The sequence below is a fragment of the Myotis myotis genome, unplaced genomic scaffold (genome assembly GCF_014108235.1).
Source record: "Myotis myotis isolate mMyoMyo1 unplaced genomic scaffold, mMyoMyo1.p scaffold_m19_p_8, whole genome shotgun sequence".
Lineage (NCBI taxonomy): Eukaryota > Metazoa > Chordata > Mammalia > Chiroptera > Vespertilionidae > Myotis > Myotis myotis.
Genome location: NW_023416390.1, coordinates 10,867,497 through 10,875,424, shown reverse-complemented (window position 1 = coordinate 10,875,424; position 7,928 = coordinate 10,867,497). Strand labels below are relative to the sequence as shown.

Sequence of the window (7,928 nt, the reverse complement as noted above, 5' to 3'; positions counted from 1 at the left end):
TCATCCCAATAATCTGAAAAATAAGTGCTTAATACCTGGAATTGGGATGAATGCTTATACTATTGGTTTTTAAGCATCTGAGCCTCCATAACAGTCTAAACATGTGTGGCAGGACTAATCCATGCTGTTGTATACCCCTGGCCGGGGGTCCAGCCTGCAACAGAAGTACATACCCTGGACTGGAATCAAACCCAGGACCCTTCAGTCCGAGGGACTATGCTCCAACCACTGAGCAAAACTGGCTAGGACGACAGTTATTACTTTTGAAAAGAAATAACTGAAGATATAATTACTGGATATTACTTAGTCTCTTGACAAAATACTCCAAATAAAATATAAAACAAGAATTGCAAAGGCCCTGGCCGGATGGTTCAGCTGCTTGGAGTGTGGTCCCATGCACCAAAAGGTTTCAGGTTTGATAATGGTCAGGGCACATACCGAGGTTGCGGGTTTGAAACCCACTCAGGGCCAATGTAGGAGGCAGCAATCAATGTTTCTCTCACTCTAAAATCAATAAAAATATATCCCCGGGTGAGGATTTAAAAAAAAGAATTGCAAAAATACATTCATATAAAATTATTTATCTGGATTGATATTATAAAAAGTATGGCAAGTGAAAGTACCATTTTATTTAAATTACTAGAAGCCCGGTGCACAAAATTTGTGCATGGGGGATGATGTCCCTCAGCCCAGCCTGCACCCTCTCCAATCTGGGAAACCTCGGAGGATGTCAGACTGTCCTGTGGGATCAGGCCTAAACCACCAGTCTGACATCCCTCTCACAATCCAGGACCACTGGCTCCTAACCATGCACCTGCCTGCCTGCCTGATCGCCCCTAACCACCTCTGCCCTCCTGATGGCCCACAACTGCCCTCCTCTGCCAGCCTGATGACCCCTAACTGCCCTCCCCTCCTGGCCTGATGGCTTCCAACTGCCCTGCCCTGTTGGCCTATTGCCCCTAACCGCCTTTGCCTCGGCCCCCACTACCGTGGCTTTGTCTGGAAGGAACTCAGACGTCCGGAAAATGGCCGGTCACCCAGTCTAATTAGCATATTACCCTTTTATTAGTATAGATTCTGTTAACTATGATTGCCCTTTCTGTTCAAAGAAAGGACACACTAATCTGGCTGGGAGTCTTATGCCTCCAGGACTACCCTTGGAATGCGGTCCATCTTCATTCAAGAACCACCCATTCTCTTGCTGCCATGGCCCCAAGGTCAGCCTTAGTTCCGCCTCAGCTGGCCTGTGCAGGTTTCTGACATCACAAGCAGGCCACCCGCTTTCCATCCCATCTGAATTAATACCAAAGCTGACAACTGGATGTTTAATGGAATTGATGCTGGGCGGGACTTTGCAAATTTCTCCGCCCTGCCGAGTTCCGCAAGCACCCAAGTACCGCCTCCCATTCTGCCACTTGGAAACCTCTGGCTTCTTTGTGGGTTTTTTTCCCTTTCCCCTCCCGCTTTGCCTCAGGTGGGGAAGATAATGGTTTGTTAACCACAAGCAGTCTTGGAACTGACTGGCCTTTGTTTTAAACTCCCCTGGATTGCAACCTTTACAAATTTTACACTTTTAAATTAATCTTAGAATCTTAAAATTTTAACCCCAGCACAGAAAATCATAAATCAGGGAAGAGCAAATTAAAGTCTCTACTTTACAGACATAAAGACAGAAATCTTAACTAGCTAAGAATTTCTGGTGGACCAACACCCTGCCAGGGAGAGCAGGATGAATCCCCAAGAATAAGGATTCTTGGCAGCTGCTGGGACTTTCCTGCAATCTCTGTCATGGGTTCAGGCCCACCACACACAACTGAGCTTCCCCCAAGGCAGGTTTTGCCCCATCTTTAAACAAATTAAACAAAAAAACGAGACATAAAACACCAACATACACTCTCATACAGGCACGCGCAACACTAAAAGTTTACACTAAGAGCAATGTCTCTATCCCTGGTTCGGGAACTTGCCTCCCCAGAACCTCAGCATTCTACCAATGGACTATTTTGGGGGAATGTATTCCCTAGGCCTAGAATTTCTGTTTCCCATCCTTGGCAGGACCCTTGTGACTATGTACTCAACCCCTCATGTTGGAGGTTTCTCATACTCCCTGAGATCTGCTTTGTCCCTCTCTGGATGCTTCCCTCACAGGAGAACAAAACCACAGATCAGAAATCTGCACTCGCTTTATGTCCAAGACACATTCCAGTCACATATTCCTGACCTCCGAGGGTACCCAATCACCAAAGTAGTACTCAGTCCAATTTCCCACCTTGGCTCATGCATGAGGTTACCTGATTGCCACGGGTCTTGCTTGGGCCCTTCCTGCATTGCTGTCTGACTCTCGATCCCAAGCTCATAGTTGGCCCAGGGGTAATGGCTGTCACTCCTCGCCGAGGCCGCCGCAACTTGGCAACAGGGTGCACCTCCTCAGGAGAGAGGTCTAATTTCCCTGTGGCAATAGACAGTATCCTGGATGAGCCCCCAAATTGTTAGTAATAAGGCAAGCCCCCAAGTCAGTGGTTCTGGTAGAACACAAAACATACTCGGGAGCTATGCAGCAAGGCAAACATCTTTACATCTACATAGGAGGGTGAGCACACATGGCCTGGAAGTATGCATACACTGAGCAGGCTGTCTGCTTGGGATTTATAATCCCTGATGCATGTGACCTGTCCCTTGCTCAGGTGCACAGTCTTTCGCAATAGGCTAATTCAAAGGGAGGAGTTGGCCTTTGCTGTTTCAAGATGGCAGCCCCCAGGGGAGCTCAAGCTGTGCAGCCAACATGGCGGTTGCCAAGTCACACAGTCCAAAATGGCAGCTGTCCTTTGACAGAAAAGAAGGCTTGTTTATTCCCAAAAGACCTAACACCCTGAGCAAATCACTGGAGCCAAGATTCTGTGTGGGCAACATCAGTTAAGGGTTGCCACTTTGCTTCAAGAAGGCTTGTTTTGTCTAGTCTATACATTATAACAAAAAACCCACACACTAAAGTGTATAGTCTTTAGTTTATGTCCTTCCTTCTTAAGTAGAAAAAATCTCCTTGAATAAAGCGATTGCCTTGTAAACCACTAAATATTCATGAGTGCTGCAAGGTCTTGTATCCAGGCAGGTGCTCAGTGACTCTGGATAAATGAATATATAACAATGCAAGTCAAACAGAGAAGATTTTTCTTTATGTTTCCAGGTTCCTGTGGTCTCTGTGATGGCTACTGGTTCTTCCCTAAGGATAATGGAGTAGTAGTTTATACTGTTACACAGGGCAGTCATAGGAGATCCTGAAAATCAAATAAAGCAGCCAATGAGATGTCAGAGATATGATGTAATGGGGTGGGGCTTAGACAGAAGAAGGGAGTATTTGAAGAAAATTTAAATTTGGCAAGAGAAGGACAGAGTGACAGGAAAAAGCAGGCACAACAGAACATCAGGTAGGAATTAGAAAGCCTCTTGGTTTTATGCTTTCATTGTCTGAATGAAAAGAAAATGTCCCCAGAGGTAAACTGACTTTTCAATGCCACATAAGACTTAGTCCATAGAGGCTGAATTAGAGAAAGATGAACAGAATGAAGGCTGGTAACAAGGGGAGAAGTTGAAAGTCAGAAGTGGAGGGGAAATGAGAGGCTGAATTGGTGTCTAGAGTTTAGGGAAGGAGCACTGGCTTTTTATTTTTGTTTTTTTGGTGGTGGTTTGTTGGTAGAAGAAGGAAGTCAGAATAGAGGTATTGTGGAGTAGTTTTATTTAAAACAGAAGCTAAAGACAGACTTTCCTGAAGAAGAAATAACATCTGTAAAGGAAATGCTGTTTCTGAAAATTCCATTGCTAGCAGTTCTCCTCGCAACTGGTGACAATGAAGATGGTAAGAACTCTGGCCACTGCCCTGTTGGGTGCAAGTGTGTGTGTGTGTGTGTGTGTGTGTGTGTGTGTGTGTGTGTGTGTTTCTGTGTGGTATGGTGTCCTCAGAACATACCTGGAGAGGAGAATGTCAGCGTAGTTCTGAGTATCCCGTACTCTAGGACCCAGCATGTGACAGGTGTGTCTGTAAATCAGAGGTTCTCTACCTTCTGGCCCTTTAAACACAGTTCTTCATGTTGTGACCCAACCATAAAATTATTTTCATTGCTACTTCATAACTGTAATGTTGCTACTGTTATGAATCCTAATGTAAATATCTGATATGTAGGATGGTCTTAGGAGACCCCTGTGAAAGGGTCATTGGACTGCCAAAGGGGTCGAGAACCATAAGTTGAGAACCGCTGGTCTAGGCTAATGTGAAGATATGAACTTCCAAGTCTGTGTTAGAGTTCTTATCTTAGTATCTCTCCTGTTCTCTGCAGTAAAACCAGAGGCCTGGCTGTCCACTGGCTCTAATCCTGGTCCTGACCATCAGATGCTGGTTTGTCATGTCTCTGGCTTCCATCCAAAGCCAATTTGGGTAAAGTGGATGCGAGGTGAACACGTACAACTGGGCACTCAACAAAGTGGTATCTTGCCAATGCTGATGGGACATGGTACCTTCAGGTTTTCTTGGATGTGGAAGCCACTGAGACATCTGGCCTGTATTGCTGGGTGAGACATAGCAGCCTAGGAGGCCAGGACATCCTCCTCTACTTGGGTAAGAAAGACTGGGGCCTGCACTGGGAATGGGAGTAGATAGCAGTCTACAAGCAGAGCAGGAGAGCCAAGTAAAACATTTGTGATTTATGGACTCCAGACCCAAAAGAATGAAAATAGTTCAATAAATAAAAGAGTTGAAAATGAGAGACCTGCAGAAGTAGGAAGATGTTGAGGGTTAGATGAAAGATTCAACTCTGAAGACAGAGAGAGGATACCAGAACAAAGATTGGTGAGGCGAACACTCAAATAAAAAAGGCTGACAGGGAAATGCAGTAAACAGGGGGTGGGTTTGAAATGACACCTGTGTGCACCCAAACCCACAGAACATCAGCATAACTTCGTGGGCTTGATCATCTTGGCAGTGATGGTGGCCCTGGTGCTTCTGACAGCTCTTGCATTTTGGCTTAGGAAGCACTGGTGAGTTTTTTGTGCCCATCTTTCCTGTTCTTTCATCCACTCCCTACTTGTCTTCCCACCTTTCTTCTCTCTCCTCTTAGTCCCTCTTTCCTCACTCCCTTTCCTTCTACTCTTCAATTCTCACCTCCACCTCATGCAGAGTAACTTCCATCTCTGTTCTTATCAGGTCACACTGTGAGCCGCCTGCCATTCTTCTTCCTTTGGAATGAGATCCAGCAGCCCTGGGGTTCCAGACATATTTAAACGCAGCATGGCGACAATGTCCGCTCAGCTCTCCACGTACAACTTTGGTTGCTTATGTGTTGTTATTTGTGTGTTTAACAGTTACTTATTAATATAAAATAAAGGTAATTTTGCTTTCTGACCTGGGTCTGAGATTATAAAATTCTTATTTTAACTCTGGATAAAATGAGATCCTAGCAACCGCTACATATTGAAAAATTGATGAATCTCAGGCCATTTCAGATGTCACCTCTTTATGGGGGCCTTCCCTGATTCACAAGAGGAAGCAGCGTCTGAACTCCCACCACGCTTTTCAGTGGACTTTGCTGAATCTACTTCTCACTTTTTATCCGTTGTTGCAGTCATGTAGGCCTCTTTTCACCTTCTGATTTTTAAGCCTGAGAGCAAAGTCTGCCTTTTTAAAATTTGTATCATTTACAAAGTGTATAGCTGTATGTAATATGCTTTCAATAAAAGCCTGTGTTAAGTTTGCTTAGCATTTACCACTAAGATCAGGTACCTGAGTTCTAGAGCAAGGAAGGAGAAAACAAGGAAGTAACTAGTGACAATATTATATATCTTGCTACTTAACACAAACACATTTTTCTATCAATTTGTAAAAAAGAATATACTATTTATATGTTAATTCAGGCTTGATGTGTATGAAAAGAAAATTTGAGGCAATATTCATAAAAGTACACAGGAAATTCAACACTTCCATTGGTCTGGTTCACTCCACTGGCTCAAGCATCAAGGAATGAATCTTAAGTTTAGAATAGTTCAGTAAATGCAGTAGTGGCAATTTTCTTTTTATTTCCTTTAAAAAAAGAAAATCTTGACAAACCAGTCCCAATCTTGGACATACCCAAGGCTACAAATACTGCCATTTTTTAATACCTTTGAGTAAAAGCCAACCATTGAAAAGAAAAAGCCTGTCTTGTTGCCAGTTATTCCACAGGTAGCAATAGCACCTTCTAAAAGGCGGATTTGGCTTGTCATAAGTGTAAGAATCATTTTAAATAAAAGGAAGAATCTAGAGCAAAAATAATTTTGGCATCCATGCTCACAATATTAACCAAAAAGGAAAAACAGATATTTTAAAAAACATAACTGCTCACAAAAACATGACAAGCAACAGACTCAGTCATAATCAAAACCAGTAAATTTACATGTTTTATCACAACCAATTCTTTAAGGGTAAAATAATAACTTAATACTGATAAAGTAAATAACCACAGAATAGCTCCTTTTTCCAAAATAAACATGCCACCTATTTTTTTTACTGCAATGGAAACACATTTATTTAAAATTAAAAAAATTTAAGTTATATTCCCATTGAAGTTATTCTAATTTACTTACTTCCTGTACAGTTTTCTATAGAATAACAATTATAGATCACAATGTAATTTTAGAAAACAGTATTGAGACCCATTAAAAAAAATCAACCCCTTGTGAACTATGGGTTAAATAAAGTGGAATGGACCTAAGATTAGTATTTTTTCTATACTGCAATAAAAATCCTATGTTTAAAATTAGCCCTTTGGCGCTGGCAGTTAAAGTTGTTTGTAATTTGTACCTTTATTTTTCCTTCTTCAAATCTCAGGCTCTATCTCTCCCAAATCCACGGGATGTGCTTGGTTGCCATACAATTCATTTACCTACAAATTCACATTCTCCTTACAACCAGACATTACAAGTTCCATTTACAAGACTATGTAAATAATAAAGTTATCCCATTCCCATTTTAAATTACTTTAGGTTAAGGATATATGAAACTACAGAAAAATGTGAATTGGACAAACATGCACAACAGAGTAAAGGAAAAACTTTACAAAGTGGCATTCTGGCTGTAAAATACCCTCGTAACTTGTAGGGATGGAGACACAAGAAAGTTAAGTGTGAGGCAAAGAAAAGAACACGGATTTAATAGAACGCAAGTCATCCAAAAACAGGCATGTGTGTTTTTTAACCTTGTCTTGAACTTCTTCTTCCTGCCTTTTACACTAACTCACCTGACTTCAGTTTTACCTTTCCTGTACTTCTGACAGAGCAGTTCTCTGTGGGGAAATGGTCAAGTCAAAGGCAAAGAATCAAAGCTCTCAGTAAACCAACCAGAACATATTGATCCTGAATAACTGGGCTGTCACTGATTTAGAAGCCACATGTGCTAATTCCAGGCAAATTAGTTTTGAACAAAAAAGGTACCAAAATTCAATGGACTCACCAACTAACCTGACAGACTTATGTTTGAATGTATCTAACTTCCCTAAATACATCTCCATTATAACTTTAACAGGGCATGCTTTTCATTACTTAGATATTTTAAAGTTGCATGAATATAAGAATTCCTTTCAGAAGATGTATTGCTACCACTAGGTTTTCCTTGATGGGATATGTCTAGATAAACTGACATAGTAACCCTCTAAACTGTATACCTTTACAAGTATTTAAATTTTTTCTCCCTTTAATATGTATAAGAACATTACATCATTGCATCATAAGGTAGTATATGAAGACCTCAGAAGGATGATTGTTACCAACACAGTTTTCTGGAACTCACTTTTTAAAAGAGCTGCTCCTTAATTTTACTACCACATTCCCAGACATGAAATACTGCTGACACGTGACACTGGCAGTAACTGTATTAGGATGAACCTAAATCCAAAAAGGATGGATTT

At 41.7% G+C, this 7,928-nt stretch overlaps 1 pseudogene; it reads left to right on the top strand.

The window, feature by feature from the left end:
* The first annotated feature begins 2,373 nt into the window (after nt 1-2,373).
* LOC118661471 lies at nt 2,374-5,756 on the top strand (annotated as a pseudogene).
* The last annotated feature ends 2,172 nt before the right edge of the window (nt 5,757-7,928 follow it).